Source organism: Mus caroli, chromosome 1 (genome assembly GCF_900094665.2).
Source record: "Mus caroli chromosome 1, CAROLI_EIJ_v1.1, whole genome shotgun sequence".
Classification (NCBI taxonomy): Eukaryota; Metazoa; Chordata; class Mammalia; order Rodentia; family Muridae; genus Mus; species Mus caroli.
The window spans coordinates 119,805,543-119,827,238 of NC_034570.1; the positions used below are offsets into that span (position 1 = coordinate 119,805,543).

The 21,696-nt window shown below is 37.2% G+C and overlaps 1 protein-coding gene and 1 pseudogene across 2 annotated transcripts in view; one reads left to right on the top strand and one right to left on the bottom strand.

Annotated features, from left to right (window-relative positions):
• R3hdm1 (R3H domain containing 1) overlaps window positions 1-21,696 on the top strand; it is a 134,432-nt gene that overhangs the window by 11,352 nt on the left and 101,384 nt on the right. The window lies entirely within an intron of this gene.
• LOC110296004 lies at window positions 13,756-14,530 on the bottom strand (annotated as a pseudogene).

The window sequence follows — 21,696 nt, forward strand, 5'->3', positions numbered from 1 at the left end:
ATTAAGGATGCTGAACATTTTTTCAGGTTCTTCTCAGCCATTCGGTATTCCCTGAGGAACCTTTTATCTTTACCTTTTTATTTCTTTCAATTATCCTGCACCCCTCCCCTTTTGTCCTGTGTGTGTCTGTCTCTGTCTCTCTGTCAGTCTGTCTCTGTGTTTCAGTACACATGCATGTGTACTAGGGTATATTGCTAGAGATGGAACTCATTTTGAAATCCAGTCTAAGCATACCTATACCACTGAAGTGCTTACTTTTTAATGTTGGAAGGGAAATGAATAAGCAGAGGGCAAGACTCCAACTGGTCCAGAAACTAATGAGGCATCAGAAAAGTGCACTATTGTCATTGTGACCTGCTCCTCTCCACAAGATACTACTAGAGAATAGAACTTAGGTGTGAATAGGGTGGGGGACTTCACTTGCTTCATTGGCTCTAAGGCTCTCATTGACCTTGGCCTTAAAAAGAAAAAGTTTTAGAGGAGTTAAACATAAATATCCTTCAGAGTTAGCTCCTGTTTATACTTCCACAGGCTGTTCACCCTTCTTAACCTTACCTAGTAGTGTGTGGTATTTACTTCATGGCTTTCTTGCAATGTGACATGGGTGTGTACATATGCACATAACTATGGTTCACACAGAAATAAGAAGAGTGGGTGCTTTCCTTTAACCTTTATGGTAGGTCATGGGAATCACATGTAGGTTGTCAGGCCTGCTGAGCTGTTTCATTGGCCCCTATAAAGCTCTCCATTTACCTTACCACTGACGTGGTCAAATAAGTGGCAGTTAAGAGAATTGACTGAAAAGTTAAGTGAACTTCTGTATGCCACTACATTAAGCACCCAACACTTTAATTTTAGAAAGGTATTTCCAGACTTTTCTAATGTAAATTTTTTTTCCTGGTTTATAGGCATCTTGTGAAAATTCGTGCAAAATGATAATATTAAGAGATAATTGATATTTTTTTAAAAGTTCACAGAATTGGCTACAAAGCAAATTGTTTCTGTCATTAAAGATGTACCTCTGCTCATGACTTGATGTGGGTCCTTTGGATGTCAGATTGTCAACATTATTAAATCTGCAGCTTTCACTTCTCTTTCCTTTCCCTTTACTTTTCTCATCTGCTGCTTTGTGTCAGTTTTGGATAGATTTGCTTAAAGGACAGAATAGGTAGAACCATTGAAAAGGGGGAATAAAGAACTCAGCAGGTGCTTTTGTTTTGTTTTATTAAATTAAATACATGCAACTCAGAGGAGTACATGGGACTTACAGTGAAATTTAAATAACTGTTAGTTGGACTTGTTTTACTACTCTGTCACAATTTGAATGTCACTTAAGAGTTTTCCTTGTGCTGGGCGTGGTGGCGCCCGCCTTTAATCCCAGCACTCGGGAGGCAGAGGCAGGCGGATTTCTGAGTTTGAGGCCAGCCTAGTCTACAGAGTGAGTTTCAGGACAGCAACCAGGGCTATATAGAGAAACCCTATCTCGAAAACAAACAAACAAAAAAGAGTTTTCCTTGTTTCCTAACTCTTCATTTGGTGTTTTCTCTGGAGTTCTCAGTTACTGGCAGGAGAGACAGTCTAAGACCCTTATTTAGTTCCAAAGCATCTGTACACTGATTTTTTTTTCCCTTGTCATGTAGTCTTATGAAGTTAACTTATAACTTAGGTATGAGGTAAGATTAACAGGAATAACTAACAAGAAAACAGAAAAGTTACTATGTTCTGTAATAAAAGGATAATGTGGTCTTTCTGTCCGAATGCCTTACTTTGCTCATTTGGTTGTGATGAGACAGGAATGTGAGTGACAAAGTGTTATGATTGGGCCATTTGAACACAGATAGTACAATACCTAAGTAAATAGTCTTGATAGCTGAGATGGCTTCTGAGTGACTCAGGAGCCAGCAACCAGTTGTATTTACAGTATAACTGTACTAATCAAAGGGATGGTGCACACCTGCCAGGGTACTGGGTGTGACAGTCTTAAGGTTTCATTGTGCCATTTAGAATGCCATGTACTTCAAAACTCATGAATTGTCAATTTTGTGAATTTTCCACATAATATTTTTAGACCACTGTCTACCATGACTGCTAAAACCATAGAAGACAAAATTGCCAGTAACAGAGGACTGCTGTGTTTACCTGAAGTGAACACAACAGCGAACTTAAAATGCAGGCCTTCAATCTCCCAGGCCAACTAGCATCATTTTTACCAAGTATAAATCATTTTAGGAATTACTCTGTGCTTTTCTTTACCCCAGAATTAGTGAAGGCAAAGTTGCTAGTGAGTATTTTAAAATCAGTTAAACCTTGGGGTTTTTATGGTTTGTTTGGTTGTTGTTGTTGTTTTATAATTTTTTATTTATATGGGTGGGGTTACTTCCTGCAGTGCATGCATGGAAATCGGAGACAACGTTGAGGAGTTGTTTCTCATTTTCCATCACATGGGCCTTAGGGATAAAATTCCGGTTAACAGGCTTGGTAGTGAGCACCTTTATCTGCTTAGCTTTATCACTAACCCAAACTTTGTTTTATTCTTCCTGACATTTTAACACTGCTCATACAGTAAATGTTAATATTCTTCAGAACTGCTCCTAGTGCCTCACATGTCTATTACTCACATTACTTAAGGTCAAGAAAAACACACTAGTGAGTGAGTAACTGGCATATCATCTAAACTTTAAATCTAGGTGATTTACTCACTTTGGTTTTTAAGAGTAAATTTGGCCTGGCAGTGGTGATACATGCCTTTGATCCCAGCACTTGGGAGGCAGAGGCAGGTGGATTTCTGTGAGTTTGGGGCCAGCCTGGTCTGTGAGTTTCAGGGCATCAAGGGAGGTTACATAGAGAAACCCTGCCTTCAAAAAACCAAACTAAATAAATAATAAATATGTGTGTTGCAGAAGTAGGTAAGTTAAAAGGCTATCTGCTACAGGAATGCCAGTAGCAAGCCAGGACAAAGAAAGAAATGCAAGTGTGAAAAGCACAAATCACACTCCAAAAGCACCGCTATTAATGTCACTTAGCATAGGAGTAGATTGTCCATGTACCCATTTTAAAAACTCACCAGGTTTAATATATTACAATTTGGTTTCTGTTATTGTTGCTGTTGTCTGGTTTCTGTTGTTGTTGTTGTTGTTGTTATTGTTAATGGTGGCTTGTTTTGAAAAAGGGGAAAGGACCAGCTTCAAAATCCACTCTTCTTTGATATGATAACTAATTAGGATGTGGATATTTTGGGGTAGGCATTAAATCATTATTTTTCATGTGAACAGAGCTTATTGACACTTAGCCAAGTCATATGTAATTATGATTTTACCTGTTACACTGTGAGGCTTGAGGGAACATCTTTACTCATTGAGTTCAAGGAAATGTTTCTTTCTGATTCTTTTGCTTTTTAAAATTTGAGTGGCATGTCAAAGATAATTGCTAACCTGATTTGAACATGAGTTTTATTATAGATTTTCAGTCAGTATTACACTGAAGATAAATGTTTATTTTGTAAGAAAATGACAGCTCATTTGTTAGTGTTAGTTTTAACAACTAGATTATAACCCAGGTAGTGGTGGTGTGTACTTTAGTCCCCATATTCTAGAGACAGAAGCAGGTAAATCTAAGTGAATTCCAGGATAGCCAGGGCTACACAGAAACCCTGTCTTGAAAACCAAACAGAAACAACAAAACTAGATTATAAATGAACCAGAGCTGTTCAGTTCTTGTAATTGCAAAATAGCAAACTTAGCATAGTTTGTCTATGCTATATCTGAGAAATAATTTCAGGCTGTTAATTAAAGAGGTTTTATTTGTATGCATTTACAGATCCCAATAGAAAGTTTTCAGCATTGTGAGACTAAGAAAACATGACCAGGAATGTGTCATGTATCTGAAATCCCAGCACTCTAACCCCATCACCTGAGATGGGCAACACTTCACAGAGCAGGGGGAGGTGAAAACGCATACATGAAAACTGTACTCTGCAACCATTATGAAAGCATACCTGTATTCCTTTTAAGTAAATGATTTGATCTAATGCAAAATCTTCAAACTGTAAGTCAACCAATCATAACTTGAAGAGAGTGAGAGAGTAAGTCTGGTTACTGATGCTTAGTACTTTATCAAGCCCAAAATGCTGGATTTAGTTAGTATGGTTTTGAAGGATGTTGGAAGAGATTGAGACACTTCAGTAAACCAGATCAACCGGGCCTGGACATGTGCCTATCAGGTGGCTGAAGTCAGAGGGTTCCAAGTTGGAAACCAGTCTGGGGCTATATAGCAAGAGCCTGTCTAAACAGAGAGCTAAAACAAAAACAGTATCAAAAATCACCAGTAATGACTATTAAAGTAACTAATAAGGACTTTTAGAAATAAAAATAAGGAGTTTCTTAAAAGTTGTAAACTAGGCTATGCTGTTTAAAATGAAGTTAAGTTTTGAGAAGTAAGACTTTTTTGATATTTTGATTTTACTTATTTTTTGGTAATGCTGGATAGCATACCCAGGGCCATTTGTATGGTGGGCAAGCACTCTACCACTGTGGTAGGTCACCAGCATTGGTTTTTGAGATGAGATTCCATTCTGTTGCCCAGGTTGATCTGAACTTCTGAATACAAACAATTCTTGTTCCTCTGCTTCCAAGTAACTCAACATGCTGTTGTACCTGGCTGAAGAGAACATTTTAATACCTAGTATATTGTAACCAATATTTCACATCCCTTCCATGACTTAGCTTATGAATAACTTTTCTTGGTTATCTAGATGATTTATGTCTTTGAAAGTCTTTGTGAACTAAAGTACATTCAAACTGGAAGAAACTCAATTAGATTTCATTATGAAATGAAGTACAGTATTTGATTCCCTTTTCATGAAGTATGTTCTCTATGAAACAGGAAGATTGATTGAAATTTCAAGGCCAAGTTAGGCCCTATAGGAGGACCAAGCCAGTCAGGGGTACATAGCAACTTAAGAGTTTGTGTATGATCTAACATACAAATAATTATAAAATTGGCCACTGTAAATTTTCTTGTTTGAAACAGCTTTAGGGGCCAATTCATATATCATAAGAGTTATGAATTTGAACTATACAGCTCCCTGGATTGAGTATATTCACAAGTTATAGCCATAATCCAACTCTAGACTCTCTCTTTATTGTTCCAAATAGAAATCCTATGTCTAACAGAGGTCGTTCTCACACACACCCTCCCGCATTTTAGCGTAAAAGCAGGAATCTTTGTCTCATATTTGTCTGATCTAGTCATTGTGTATATATGGCATTGTGCAGTATGTGTGGATCTTTCACTTGGTGTGTTTTTAAATGTCAAGGTTCACCCATGTTACAGCATAGACCAATGCTATGTTCTTGTTTATTCTGCTGAAAAGTGTCATTGTGATATTTGTATCACATTTCTTTTAAGATGTTTGGTGGTTTTGTTTTTTATTTTGGGTTATTATTAAGTCAGTGCTGTAAGACATTCTTGTGTGAATTCTTCATGTAGGTACATTTTCATTTCTCTTGGGTGTGTATCTGGACATATAGCATCATTGGGTTCTGTTTAAAGAACTGCCAGACAGTATTCCAGAGCAGTTCCACCATTCCACATTCTCATCAGCAGTATGTTACAGTTTCAACTCTCCATCCCAGATACTTCCCCATTACTTGTTATTAAGTCTTTTTAAAAATATATAATATGCATGCTAATAGATGTATAATGGTATCTTCTTATTTTGCTTCATATTTGTCTATGGACTAAAGATGTCCAGAAGCTTTGTATATGCTTATTGGGCAGTATTGATTTTGTGTAGACTTTAATCCATTAATATCTAGATGTTATCTATCTTATCCATCCCTCAGTTACTTGGGATTTTGAATGTGCATTCCATGTAAAATTTACTGTATGGATGTGAACACATTAAAGGTCTACTTCTAAAGGCCAAATCAAACAATTGGATAGGTTTTTTTGGTTTGTTTTTTTTTTTTTTTTTTAACACTAAAAAAGGTCTGCTGGGTGGTACTGCAGTGATGCACACCTTTAATTCCAGCATTTGGAAGGCAGAGGCAGGTAGATCTCTGAGTTTGAAGCTAGCCTGGTCTACAGCAAGTTCCAGGACAGCCGGGGCTACACAGAGAAACCTTATCTCAAAAAACAAAACAACAACAAAAAAATCTATATGTATCTGTATATGTACCACCACATATGTGTGGAAGGTCAGAATGATTCTCTTCTTCCATTGCGTGGACCCTGCAGATTGAACTAAACTCAGCAGGCTTAGTAGCTTAGCCTTTACCTGCTGAGTTATCTGACTAGCTTTAAGTTAGCTTTTAACTTAGTATTTCTCACACCTGAAAAACTAAGCAGAAACTAGTTTAAGAAAATTTCAGTTTATGCTTGTTTTCCTACCATAAACTATAAGTTTATCTTCTTTTACTCTCAACTATATCTTTATTTGGATAATAAAACTTCTCATCAATCTTCTTGTTTTAAATATACTTTAGTTAAATGTAAGTATTTAGCTACCTAATGCCTTGCTCTATACATTATCCTGCTTCAGTAGAATGGTGAGTTCCATCCATCTCCAAGTGATTGTAGAAAAGCTGAGGTTCTGTTTCTTAATAGCCGTGCATGACATAAAATATAGTGGTTGCAGGTTGGAGCCATGTAAGAAGGCATGAGCAAAGCTCAGCTCAACAATATTTTCCTTCAAGTGTAGCAGATGTACCTCATATATATAAGCAAGAGATAAGAATTATTGGGGAACTAGAGATAGATAGAAAATAGATGCAGTTTTTTTATTTTAGAGCCATCAGAGAATGGTATCACTTTTTTTTTTTTTAATGTGGAAGTCAGTAAAGTTTTCTAATACTTAGATATAGGTCATTTGTAAGGCCTTTTTGGTTTTTCAGGGCAGTGTTTCTCTGTGTAGCCTTGGCTGTCCTGGAACTTGCTCTGTAGACCAGGGGTGCCTCAGACTCACAGGAGACTTGCCTCTGCCTCCTGAATGCCGGGAATGCTGGGATTAAAGTCATGCCTCTACCTTCTTGATAAGCCCAACACTGTTTTGTTTTGTTTTGTTTTGTTTAATGTATGGGTGCTCTGTTTGCATGTACAACTGCATGCTAATAGAAAGCATCAGATCCCTTTATAGATGGTTGTGAGCCACCATGTGGTTGCTGATAATTGAACTTAGAACCTCTGGGAGAACAGTCAGTGCTCTTAACCACTGAGCCATCACATCAGCCCTCAGGCCCAACATTTTTAAAGATAGTTGTACTTGCTTAAGAGGTATCTGATGCCTAACTGAGTTTTTAGTTATATTTATTTTTATCTTTGTCTTGCAATTATATAACTATTGTTGAGAGTATGAATGCACTGGAGTCATAGATATGCTGATGGTGTGGAAAGATTGTTTTGAACCATTTACACTTTCTTATGTGAGATTTCTTTTTAGAAATAATGCCACATACTTAAACAGTTATCTGAACTCACCGTTGTTACTGGTTTGTGATTATGCATTGGCTAGAAATTTGAGACAGTTCTCTAGGCCATAACACTAACAACACATACACTGTCTTCAGTGCAATTACTTACATAGAATATTTTATCCAAAACCTCTTTAAATCAGTGGAAAATCTGTTACCAACTTTTAAGGTGTGATTAACATACAACAAACTATATGCATCTAAAATATATACTTCAAAAATACTTTTTAATATATAGTTTATTATTATTTTATGTGCATTGGTGTTTTACCTGCATGTATGTTTGTGTGAGTGTGTCAGAAGCCCTGAAACTGGGATATACAGACACATGTGAGGTGCTATTTTTATATGTATGGGTGTTTTACCTAAACATATATCTGTGCACCTCATGGTGTTCCTTGGACCCTGAAACTGGAGTTACTAATGGTTCTGAGCTGAATTAAACTCAGGTTCTCTGTAAGAATAAGCTGTACTTTCTTAAGCACTGAGCCATCTTTCTAATTCAAAGCCATCTTTCTAATTGGATAGCTGTTCGTTTGTCTCCTATGCATGTAGGATCTAGATAGAAAAATAAAATATCTCCCCTGCTAATACTGGTTGCCAATTTGGTTAAGACACACCTAATATTAGTAAGTCATACTAACTCATGGTACATTATGGCAAAGAACTTGTCTGCATTTCCTTTGTGTGAAACTAAGTTTAAAGATAACAGACTATTACAGTGAAGAAATTTTAGGGTAGCCCAACATTTAGGCTGCTGTTTGGTTAGTACTAGCTTTTTAAAACCAGATTTATAGTCTGAATTTAGAAACAAAGGCAGTGAAAAACAACTTGGAAAACTTGTAAGATTGTCTAGGAAAAGTTGTAGACAAGGAAAGCTTAGTTTTTAGTGAGCCATTAAAAGAAGCCAAATGCTCAACAATAGAAAAATGTCTCAGAAATTGACCATACCCCACTAATGGCAATCAAGGAAATAAGGGTTTTTTGTTTTGGTTTGGTTTTTTGGTTTTTTGTTTTTGTTTTTGAGACAGGGTTTCTCTGTATAGCCCTGGCTGTCCTGGAACTCACTTTGTAGACCAGGCTGACCTCGAACTCAGAAATCCCCCTGCTTCTGCCTCCTGAGTGCTGGGATTAAAGGCTTGCGCCAAGGGTTTTGTTTTGTTTTGTTTTTAAGAGGAGAGAGTTTCTTCTCTTCTTTTTTTTTTTTTTTTAAAGATTTATTTATTTATTATATGTAAGTACACTGTAGCTGCCTTCAGACACTCCAGAAGAGGGAGTCAGATCTCGTTATGGATGGTTGTGAGCCACCATGTGGTTGCTGGGATTTGAACTCCGGACCTTCGGAAGAGCAGTCGGGTGCTCTTACCCACTGAGCCATCTCACCAGCCCTGCGCCAAGGGTTTTAATTCATTAAAAGACTGCTCTGAGAAGAGAGTTCCGGCTATCTGCTGGCATAATATCACCTGTGAAAATACTTATTGGTGTTCAGCCATACAGGTAGAAGATCTGCTACTCTGGTCTAAGATGTCTTGACTACTACTTGAATTTACAGTAGATATTGGCATCATTCAAACTATACTGGTTTTGTAGGCATACAGGATACAAAGCAATGTGTCATGGAGACCTCCACCTACATCTCAAATGAAGGCTTTGGTAGTGTATTATAAAGTCAAGATTCCTGCAGTCAGACTCTGAGCAGATAGTATAGGAAACTGTGAGGACAAAACCCAAAAATTACAGTAGCGAGCCCAGGAAGCTAAGAAATGCCAGGATGTCAAATGATTACTGAGGAAAACCACACTACATAAGCAGAGCCACCCACACAAAATACCATATTGGCTACAACTAGAAAGCTGTAGGGGCAGTGCTGCCCACAACTTTAGGCACCCACGACTCTGTGCACCCACGACTCTGTGCCTAGGCTGCCAGACAGTGTACTGTTGGATATAATGTTTGTCTTGCTGGACTTTGTTCTTTAGTTCCATTTCTTCTATCTGTACCCTTCTTCCTTTTTGAAGTAGTTATATTTACTGTTCTATTTTTATCTTGGGAGTATATAATTTATTTTGTAATTTCATACAGACTCACAGCTAACAATTGTCTGAGTCTCAGAAGAGGCCTGGGCCTTTTGTGGGTTGCTGGAACTGTTAAGACTCTAGGGACTCCTGGAACTAGATTGAGTACATTTTACATTATGAGATGGAGGTGAGCCTTTGTGAAACAGGTGCAGAATGCTGTGGCTTGAATATGAAATGCCCATATATGGTTGGTTTGGTTGCCAGCTGGTTGGTTGTGTTGAACCCTGAGGGCTCTTTCCTAAAAGGGAATTGATGTTACAATTAACTTATAATATGATGACATTATTAGGAGATGATAAAAGTAGCAGATAGCACTTGGAGGAAGTTGATCACTGGAAGTGTGTGCTGGGAATATGTATCTTTTCTCTGCTTGTTCATTTCTGTTTCCCAGTTGCCATGAAGTAAGAACTTTGCCAGACAGTGGTCTTTTTCCATCATATTCTACCTCAGCACAGGTTCAAAAATAGAACCTGCTGACCACAAGCTGAAACCCCTGAAACCCTGAGCCAAAATAGATCTTTCTTCCTTCAAGTTGTTTTTCTTAGCTGTTTGTTATAGTGATGGAAAGTCTGACTAACACACGTTAATCTGAGAAAAAAGTGGCACAGATTGTCCACAGAATATTTTATATTCTCTTATTTTCTTTTAAAAAAGATTTATTTATTTTTATGTGTTTAAGTACACTGTTGCTGTCTACATACACACCAGGAGGCATCAGATCACATTACAGATGGTTGTGAGCCACCTCATGGTTGCTGGGAATTGAACTCAGGTTCTCTGGAAGAGTAGTCAGTGCTCTTAACCGCTGAGTCATCTCTCCAGCCCTATTCACTTATTTTCAAGATTTGTGCATTTTGTGGAGAAAATATTCTTCTACCTAAATTCTGTGCTTGTGCCTTTTAATGCATACATCTTTAAATGAGAAACTGTGAGCAAATATAAGCATGCCATATTGATCTCATGAAATAGTAAATGCTCAGAGCAAAGGATTTTGCTAGACTGGAGAATTAAAGAATGTTGTGAGGAGGACAGTAGCTTATGAAACAGAAAGACTAGTAGAAGAAACAGTGCTTTGGAGTCAGCGCCTAGAGAAGAGATGTGACTCATCTCTAGGTTATGGCCTGAAAGGGATCTAGGTAACAGTCACAGGCCATGGTGAGTTCTGACACTAGCAAGGTCTCTGGGTTTATAGCTTTGCTACCTGCAGTGGGCCACATCAGAAGTATGCTCCACATATATGTTTGTACTGAAGCTGGCTTTTTGTTCTGGAACATGTGTGGTAGAGCAGCTAAGTTTGATTGAGCTACCACTTTGCAGCTAGGGCTGATTATGGCCATATAGATACTCTACAGGTTAATTGCTGACTTAAGAGCTGCATCTTAACTTGGGAACTTAATAATAGTACCCAGAGATGAGTTCTATCTAGTAATTCTAGTACTCAGACCACTAGTTTGAGACCTGTGACCTAAAACATGGGCCTTGTTTCTTATGGCCTAATGCTTTTAACTGGTTTCCTTAAGAGTGACAGCTTTGTTACACAGAACACAAAAAAACAGTTAAGATCCCCAAGATTGTAGGACTGCTTCTTAGGATTTCTATTGATGTGAAGAGATACCATGATGGGAAGCATGGCTGCATACAGGAGGGAGACATGGTGCTGGAGAAGTAGCTGAGAGTTCTACATCTGTATGAGCAGGCTGTAGGAAGAGAGAGTGGCACTGGACCTGGCTTGAGCATCTGAAACCCCAAGGCATACACCTCCTGATAGTGCTATTCCCTATGAGTCTGTGGGGGCCATTTTTATTCAGACTACCATATACTGATTGATGAAGTCCACACCTTTTTTTCTTATTGACTGGAGTGGTTTTACCTGTCAGTATTAAAAGTTTGTTTCTTGGAAGATCAAACATAAGTGAGTTTCCTGAAGAGATTCTCAAGGTGACTGAGGTAGATCATTAGGGATACTTGAGAAACTCATGTTTCTGCCCAGTTAGAGTTTATTTTTAGTTTACTTGCTGACATTGTACTATTTTAGATTGGGAAAAAGTGGCAATGTAGTTAGTTACTAAGAATACTATACTTGGTCTTAGCCAGAAGTCTGAGAAGTGGTAATTGTTTAAGGATAAGGTATACTAACCTAAAAAAAAAGTTGCTCTGTTAAGCCATACATAAAATTTTCTTAATAAGAATGTTTTCAGATAAGAGATTAGTATCCCTCGTTTTTCTCTTCACACTTGACTGAATTCACTGCCTTGATCGTAACTCATAACTCCCATATGGAGTCACAGTCACCATGTGAATGCTGGAAATTGTACTCAGGTTCTCTGTAAGAGTAGCGGCTTAGTGGCTGCTGAGCCATCTCTGAAGCGCCAGCATCTTTCAGATTGTACCTTCTCTATCTTTCCCTTTGAGATTTCTGATAAGAAAATGTTATGTATGATGGCACTGGGAGGCTGAGACAGGAAGGTTATTTGAGGGTAGTATCAGACATCTAAGAAATTGTATCTTATAAAAAGGAATATGCAGGCTAAGGTTGTTTAGCCTTACACTGGCTGCTCTTACAGAGAACTGGATTCAGTTCATAGTACCTACATGGCAGCTCACACATGTCCATAACTCTAGTTCAGGAGGTCCAACCCTGTCTTCTGGCCTTCATGGGTATTAGGTATGTATGTGGTACATGTACATACATGCAGATGAAACATACATATATATAATAAAAATAAATCTTCTAAAAAGACACTAAACTGAGATATTATCTAGACACGTGTTAGTGAGGATATAGAAGAAAGTGTCCTCATAATGCTCTTTGTAGCAAATGTGACTTGGTATGGGAAAATAGTATTTAAGTTTCTTTTTAAAACTAAGACTGTCTTACATCCCTCTTAATTAATGTTTAATTCATTTATTCATGTTTAATTCATTAGTATTAAATATATTCTCATTATGTGCAACCAGTCCCTAACATACTTTTTAACTCATAAACCTGTGGAACTAAATCCTAATTTTTATTCCCTAACTCCTTGCAGTCAGCATTCAGCTTTCTATCTCTGAATTTGACTCCTGGGCACCTCATATTAGTAGACTCTTACAGTATTTGTTGATTCATATAACATGATGGTTCATTTGTATTGTAGCAAGTGTCGGTTTTTAGAGACTGAATAATACTTGGCTCTATATGTGTACAACATGATGTTTTCCATTCATTTATCCAAGTTTTTAAATTTTAGATTTTGCCCTTTTAAACTGTCAACTTAATAACCTATAGTCATCTAAGAGGAAAGCTTCCATGGAGGAATTGCATATATCAGATTGACCTTGTGGGCATATCTATGGGAAATTGTCTTATTAGTCAATGAAAGAGGACCCAGCCCGCAGCCTAGGTAGGCAGTTGGAGTAAGGCAAACTCGCTAAGTAGGAGCCTAGGAGCCACCCAGCAAGCAGCACTGCTCCACAGTGCTTGCTTGAGTTCCTGTCCTGACTTCCCTTGCTTATGGAGCTTAACCACTTGGAAGTGTAAGCCAAAAAACATTTTCTCTTCTGAATTGCTTTTAGCCAGACTGTTTTATCACAGCAACAGAAATTAAACTAGAAGAGATTTTGAAGAACTAATATTCTAATTAGTTATGCCATTTTCCATTACTGCCAACAGTCCACAAAGATTTCCAGTTTTCTGGACATCTTTCCACTGCATTTTACTTTCTGGATTTTGAGTAGTACATATCCTAGTAGGTATACATTGACATTTCTGTTTACCTTATGCTGAGTGAGGTTGAGTATCCATTCATGTAGCTGTTGACTATTTGTACATTTTCCTTATGGAAATTAAAGTCAAGTTCTTTTATGTACAATTTATAATTATGTATTTTGCTTATTTTTAAATTGGATTTTGTTGCTATGTTTATAGTAATTTGGTTTATTGTTTTTTATCAACTTTGTTGAAATTTAATATTAAGATAAGATTTGGGGAGGGGGTTGTATATGTATAAGATGTTTTATTCTCCACAGAGTGATACATGCTAAGGTGGGCTGGGCTTGGGCCAATGTCCCCATATGTACAGAATTGAATAAAGTAGGTCTCCGATTTGCCTTGATGTGAAAAGGGACATGGGAAGAAGATGGCTGTTAAAACCAGAATTGTGTTAGTCCTATGCTGGTCCAGGTTTGGAATGTAGGGAGATAAAGCAGCTCTTTCTGTGTGGTCACTTCTAGGCAGGGGATGCCTGCTGGCTTTGGAGGGCATTTTCCCACTGAGCATTCAGTATCTTTTGAACCCAGGCAGGAACCCTTGGTGTAGGCAGGCTTTCTCCAGCCATCGTCTTCTTCACCAGCTCTGTGTGTTCTGGGACCATGGGGATAGAGCTGCTCGATGCTGCAGCTCCCTCTCATCTTCATCCTCACTCTCTAATGTGAGTCTGGCAGGGCCTGCATCCGGTTTTGGGTATCATCAGCTCAATCTTCTCCCTCACCCACTGGTGCCAGTTCCATCTCTTCTTGTTCAGGATCTTGACTGAGGGGCTGGCACTAGTAGCCTGCTGGGCCTGTTCCTGTTTCCTCCTGCTCTTCCTCAGGTTCTTCACTGCTGTAGGACTCTGATGTGGCCCTAAGTCCACAGTCTGATTAGGGGATATATGCTCAGGGACCATGGTGTCTCCCCTAAAACTGTTCCTGCCATCTGGGCAGGGGCTTCTCAGAGCCCACAGCCAGACCCTCACCTTCACTTCTGTTGGGACAAGACATGCTGGGACTCTTTTACGTTTTTCTTATTAAACATGTTAAAATGTGCTAGCCATATAAAGTTCTATAAACATTACCAATTTTAATTTTTCAAAATTATTACTTGGTCATAATTGGGCTAAAAGTAATAACATTTGAAGAATGCTCACATTAAAATTCTGATAGCTATATCAGCCATTTTATTAGTTTTAGTCTGCACAATTGGGATAATAAGTTCAGTGTTCTTTTTAAAATCTTACCATTCATTTCTAGTCCTCAAGATTTATTTCTAACAATTCTATATAAAAAGATTTTTGTACTTTTGTGGGAAAATTAACACTCAAGCAAAGTGTAGACCAAAAAAGATGAAAGCAGATGAAATGCAAAGGTGACTTTGCTCTTTTGATTTTTGTGAACTGGAATACATTATGAGATCCTGCATTCTTTTACTCCTTGAAAATGTTCATGGCAATAGCAGAGGACTCACATATGAAAAGGCATTTTTAAAGGTATGTAAAAGGACTCTGTCATTGCTTCCACCATCACCATGTTTAAATTATGTTTGTAACACTTGTGTGTTGAATTGTCTAAAACTGGTGTGTTGTCATTCCAAGTCTCAATACCTCCACATGTAACCTTATTTTAAATAGCCATTAATTAGTTAAGATGAGGTCATAATAGAGAGTATTTTAAGTTTCTAGTCCAGTATAACTGATGACCCTTAAAAAGGAAATTTAGAGACTAAATAAACATTTAGTGAAGTACCATATGAAGGTGAAAACAGCTGTTGGTACACCAAGGAGAGAGACCTGTAAGATATCGTTCAGAACCCTTGAAAAGAACCAACCCTGCCACCAAGAACTATGGCTATTACATGTCTGTGGTTTCTTTCTTTTTTTTTTTTTTTTGGTTTTTCGAGACAGGGTTTCTCTGTGTAGCCCTGGCTGTCCTGGAACTCACTTTGTAGACCAGGCTGGCCTCGAACTCAGAAATCCACCTGCCTCTGCCTCCCAAGTGCTGGGATTAAAGGCATGCGCCACCACGCCCAGCTATGTCTGTAGTTTCTTATACTTTATTACTGTTACCTTTAAAAACTAATAAAACCTTTAAGTAGGCCCTGCCCTATTTGTCTTAGAAATGAACTTTTTATCCTTTGTGCTGATGACCACTGCTGCTCAGGGGAACACTTGAAAATCATGTAGATAAATCAAAAACAATCTTTGTCATCAGCATATCCAGCATAATGAAGCCTGCCAGTACCATGACTAGGTAAATCATTTAAAAACATTTAAATGGTTGAATGTGAGTTTCCATATGACTAAAGAATTCCATATTCCTAAATAGAAATTAAAATATATGTTCACAAGATTTTTTTTTTTTTTTTTTTTTGGTTTTTCGAGACAGGGTTTCTCTGTAGCCCTGGCTGTCCTGGAACTCACTTTGTAAACCAGGCTGGCCTTGAACTCAGACCTCTGCCTCCCAAGTGCTGGGATCAAAGGCGTGCGTCACCACGCCCGGCCTTGTTCACAAGAATTTGTATAAAAATGTTTGTAAATGACCTTATTTGTAATATTGAGGAAAGTAAAACTAACTTAGTGTCTATTAACTATACATAGATTATGGCTACATGTGTATATCAGAATGCATATGGCTTACAGAAATTAGTGCAATATTATTTTCACAAATTATGTTTGTATCTTGAAAGGCATGCTAAGTGAAACGGTTACAAAAGACCAAATACTTGTAATCATCCCAGGGATATGCTGTATCTGAGGTCATTTGTAAATCTCTGCGTATGAGAACATGATTGAGAGCTGTAGGTTCCGACGTACTTAGAAAATATTTGACTTTTATAAAATAAAAAAGATTGTTATTTTGAAACAGTGTATTAGAATTCAGATTTTTAAAAACAGTAAAATTCTACTATCTCTTGAAATTTCAACATCTACCTATATACCACATCATGTTATTCTAGTGTATTAGCTATGTATTTTACCCTTTTTTGCAAAGAAGGGCATTGTTTAATGATTAAAAATGATAAAACACAGACTGAGGCCTAAGACCATATACCACCCCCTACCCCCAGTGTCTTTCCAAACCCTGCTTGACTCTAATGACAGATCCAGAACAGGGAGTTTGGGTGTGTGCTGCTTGGTTCCCATGTTTCTCAGGGGTAATTAGCAGTAAAAAGATTGTCAAAGAAGTAGTTGTTTGTTGCTAACCTACTTTTGTCTCTTTGTCTAATTTGAAGGATATTTACTCTTTTTCTTTTTCTTAGTGGTTATCCTCTTCTACCATATATAGCTAATAAAGATACATTTCTTACAGCTGTACTCTCCTTTTCATGCAAATACTATCATGAAACTCAGACCTCCTATAGCTGACCATTCTTCCTTTGTTCGTTTAATTGTATGCAAAAGAAATTCATAATGTCTTAACACAAGATAAGTTTATTAATGAATTCAAGTTGTAAATAAGATACAAACAGACCCAGTTCTCCCAGGTATGATCTCATTTTCAGATACTCTGGTATAATTCATTTCTGTATCATTCATTCAGAGACCAGAAGTAGAAGGAGAGTTCAGTGCCAGACAGAGCTGATGACAAGAGTGATTATTCTCAGATGTAAAGGAACTTAGCACTCAGGACACAAAGGTAACAAGGATTAGTCAGTATACATAGTGAGGATTCATTGAACAAAATACACGAGTCCCTATACAAAATACACTTTTTTATATCAGCTCTTAGAATTCAGTAGGTACATGGGATTCTTGAAAGTGGGCTATGGAATTCACAGTATAGAAAAGTGTGCTGAGTTGGTGGCATGTGCTTGTAACCTGGGACTTGGGGAGACTGAAGACCAACCTGAGCTAAACACTGGAAGGAGGGCAGAGAGGAGAGAAGACTGACTTCAGAAGACATTGTGGATAATGATAAATGACAGTGAGTTGGAGCAGTGATAAAACATTGGAAATATTAAACCATTAGTTGAAATATTTAAAGTACATACTGGTTTTTAACCCTTAAAGCGAACTACATGGTGGTTAATATCTTAGAACAGTGTAGGTCCTATGTAAAATAGATCTTTCCACAGTAACAGAAATAACTCATGTCAGCACTTCCATGTATAACATCCACTAGCACATTGGTACTGAGCAAATGAAATGTACTTAATGTAACAAAAGAATCGAGTTTACATTTTTATTTAATATTAATAAAATTTAAATAGCCACTTGTGGCTAAATGTACCTTAGTAAAAAGTTCAAGATTCAGACTTGTACTTTATTCTCTTCTTCCCCTACATTTAGTACTTGTAATGCACTGAGCAGCTTACTAAACTTTCTTTGCCCTTATTTCTGCATATATATGATGAAGATAAATGGCATACATATCTTCATAAATTACTTTGTAAGTCTAATGACTTAGTTCATATAAAGTATGTTGACATTTCTGTGATATATGGCACTTTGGTGTTACTCATTGTTCTTATTTTCACTGTTAGAACAGGAGCTAAGGAAACAGCCTCTAATCCAAAAACTAGAGGCTTTTAAAAAATATTTATTATTTAAATTGTATATAAATAGATATGGTACACACAAGTAAGTACTGGAGCCATGTTGGATCTCTCTCCTTGACACCAAAATAAAATTACAGGTGGCTGTGAACTGGCGATGTTGAAAACTACACTGTTCTTTGGAAGACCAGCATGTGATCTGAACCACTGAGCCATCTCTCTAGTTTCCAGCCACTAAAGACTATTATTGGAAATCTTTGGCATATGGTTGATCCATTTATTGACAATGTACATGTTACAAATATAGTAAACAAAGTTAAAATATATTTGGGTATATTTCGGGGCTATCATTTAGTATTAAATATTGCCAAATTTGTTGCTAAAAAAGATGATGAGATTTTTATCAAACCAGTGTTGGGGGTGGGGATTTGTCTCATTAAAAAATATTTTAGTCATTTGCTTGTAATACCATTCATCTCACTAATTCACATCTTTATCTCTTGTATGTGTAGTGCTAGGGTTGAACTCTGGGCCTTGTGTGCCCTATACAAGGTCTCTACCACTAAACTGTAGCCCCAGGCCTTTTTCATTGAGGTAGAATCCTGGTAAGTTCCATACATTGGTGTTGAACTTGCTATATGTCTCGGGTGGGTCTTAGGCTTGTAATCTTCCTGCCTTAGCCTACCAGCTAGCTGGGATTATAGACTCACTCCTATACTTTTCTAAAGGGAGATTTGTATAGTTTCATTGCCAAGTTTCATTAGTTAGATTCCTGTACTGAGCTCCTTACGCCTTTTCATTTCCCTGCCTCTCACCCAATAATTTATTGTAATATTCAGACTGTTGTATAGAGGTTGGTTGATTCTAATCTGCCAAGCTATAGACTCTGAAGTATGCCCTGCCAGACCCTGGTTTTAGCTTTTCATTTTATTCATGGTAAAAGTGGTGGACTTTATTATAGCTAGGTCATCATATATTGAAGCCCATCTACTTCTATAATTTTTGTATCTTTCTCCATTTAGGTATTTCCTAAAATATACCATCGTAAGGGGGGGGGTGGGACCCTAAATTTTTTTAGCTTGATTTTGAGATGTTGGCTTTTTAAAGAATTGTTTTCCAGTCTTCCTTATCTGTTGCAAGTAATTTTTTCTCTTTATCAGTTAATATTTTCAGGTTTTAAAATACTTTTTTTCATTTTGGAGCAATATGCTGATGTATAGTTTTTAGAATTTTGTTTTTAATCCATCTTAAATTGTGAACAAATTGTTTAATTCTTAACATTTAAGTGAAATCCCCTGACCAAGTTACAAAACAGACACATTAAATTAAGAATAAAAGGTAGTGTTTAGTATGCATATTAGATACAGATGAACTATGTAAAAAATACTTCACTGTCATTATGAATTTGTCCAGCATACATGTCTTTCATAATTTACTACATCAATTCAATAAGAATGAGATTTCTTTTTAAAGTTTTTTGTCTGTTTCATACAGATATACCCGCCTTACACTCTTTCTTTCTTTTTTTCCATCAGTTTATTCACTTTACATCCTGATCATTGCCCCTACCTTCCTTTTGGTCAAGCGTCCCTCCTCCCCCCACAGTCCCTCCTCCCCCCACAACCTCCCTCCTAAGCCTAGTCCTGCAGAGACTTGATATGCCAGGGTAGTGGGGGATACCCAGTTGAGATTTCTTAAATAGCAGTTTCTCTCTGTAGTGATTACATACAAATTGTTTTACATTTTATTTACAAAGTCACATACATAATTCTCTTTAAGACTTGTGTAGATCTTTTAAGTTCTAAATTACATAGTTTTTAGAATTTCAATCCTTTATGATTATATAGTAATATGTATGCATACTCAAGATGGAAGACTGAAAAGGAACAAATTTAAACCTACTGTGGGAATAATTAGATATCTTTGTTTTAGGTCTGACTCAAAGCTTTCTGAATTCATTTTATTTTTAAAACCATGTCATTAAAATTTTTCTTAAAATGAAAATTATAGTTGAGATCTTTAGAATTGTACAATCTTTGAGTACAAATAAAAACTATATAACTCAATGGTGAGACATGAGTCCTTAGCCACACTCAGTGTTCTTCTGCTTTATGGGCTTCTGGAGTCAGATACACCCATCCCTACTGCAGCTTGTTTGAAGCATGGAACTTGTTCTGAATTGTGAGGAGGGGGATGCATACAAGCTGTGTGTTAAAATGGCAGAGCCACTTAGAGAATGACACCAGGAACCAAAAAAATAGAATTAAGCCTGGATCTCTGAGTCACCACACAGAATAAATATTTCAAGATCTCTAAACCATTTTCCACTACTGTGTTATAGTTTTCTTCCTGTGATTGTTTCATGTTGTTTCCCAAATTTTAAAGACTGTAAAAGCCTTCCTTAGTATAAGGGACATATAGAAACAGACCATGGACATTATTTTATTAATATCTGTTGTAAAGAGTCACTAGTGTGATACCAAATCTAAAGCGTAGGCAAGATGGAAATCTGTATATTAATCTGGTATTTGTCATAAGAGCATAACCTAACTAGCACATGGCAGATTTCAGCTAACTCTTGATTCTAGTATGTCCAGACTGTACAGTCTATAAGAGGGCCTGTTCTGTTTTTTGAAGATCCTTTTTAGAGGCTCAAATCTTGGTCCCATTTGACCTGTGATTGTAGTTATGCCTCTGGGTGAAAATTACATGACCTGGAAGCTTCTAAGAGATTTTCCAAATCTCCCCTAATTTGTCATTTAAATTTGGAAAAAAAATCAATATACTGGTGATAATACTTAACTCCCAATTTATAAGAAGAAGCTATCAATTCTGAATGAAGTCATAAGATCATATAAATCTGAATTATAGTTTGGGGTTTTTTGTTTAGTTGGTTTTGTGGGGGGTTGTTGTTGTTATGCAACATAGAACTGAATAAGGACAAACTAACCAAGTTGGTCTATAGAAGTGGTCACAGGAATAGCTAGATGGAACTCTGGAAGCCGTATCATAGAGGAAATTGTTAGAAATAATTAAGGAATTTTTATTTTTAAAGAGAAACAGGATGACACTGAGTCTCAGATGGTTAAAATGAAATTTGTCTTATACTTCTCTGATCTTCACAATATTTGATTAAGAGCTGTTTGTTGGAATGAGGCATATAGGTCACCCCAGATCTGGGTCTGGTGAGGCTTTTTTATATTTTATTTTATATTTATTTATTTATTTATTTTTGTTTTTTTTCAAGACAGGGTTTCTCTGTGTAGCCCTGGCTGTCCTGGCACTCACTTTGTAGACCAGGCTGGCCTGGAACTCAGAAATCCACCTGCCTCTGCCCCCCAAGTGCTGGGATTAAAGGCATGCTCCACCACTGCCCGGCAAGGCTTTTTTAAAAGTTTCTGAACTTTAATATAAAATGAACACTTATTCGGAAATTGTTTGCAGATAGTAGCTAGCATCTTCTAGTGTGTTTGACTATCATCCCCAAAACTTGTAAGGATATTAGTGAAGATTTTTATTTTTAAGACATGGCCTCTCCAAGTAGTCCCAGCTGTCCAATAACTCTTTATGTAGATCAGATTAGCCTTGAGCTCACAGAGATCCTCCTGCCTCTGCCTCTCAAGTGCTAAGATTAAAGGTGTGTGTGTCATTGCTTAGGCTAATAAAGAATTTTTTTTAAGATTTATTTGTATTTTATTTATGTAAATACATTGTTGCTGTCCTCAGAAACACCAGAAGAGGGCATTAGATTCCATTACAGATGGTTGTGAGCCACTGTGTGGTTGCTGGGAATTGAACTCAAGACCTCTGGAAGAACAGTCAGTGCTTTTAACTGCTGAGCCACCTCTCCAGCCCTTGATAAAGCATTTTTAATTGGATTTGAAGAAATGGCTCAGTGGGTAAGATTGCTTGGTATGAA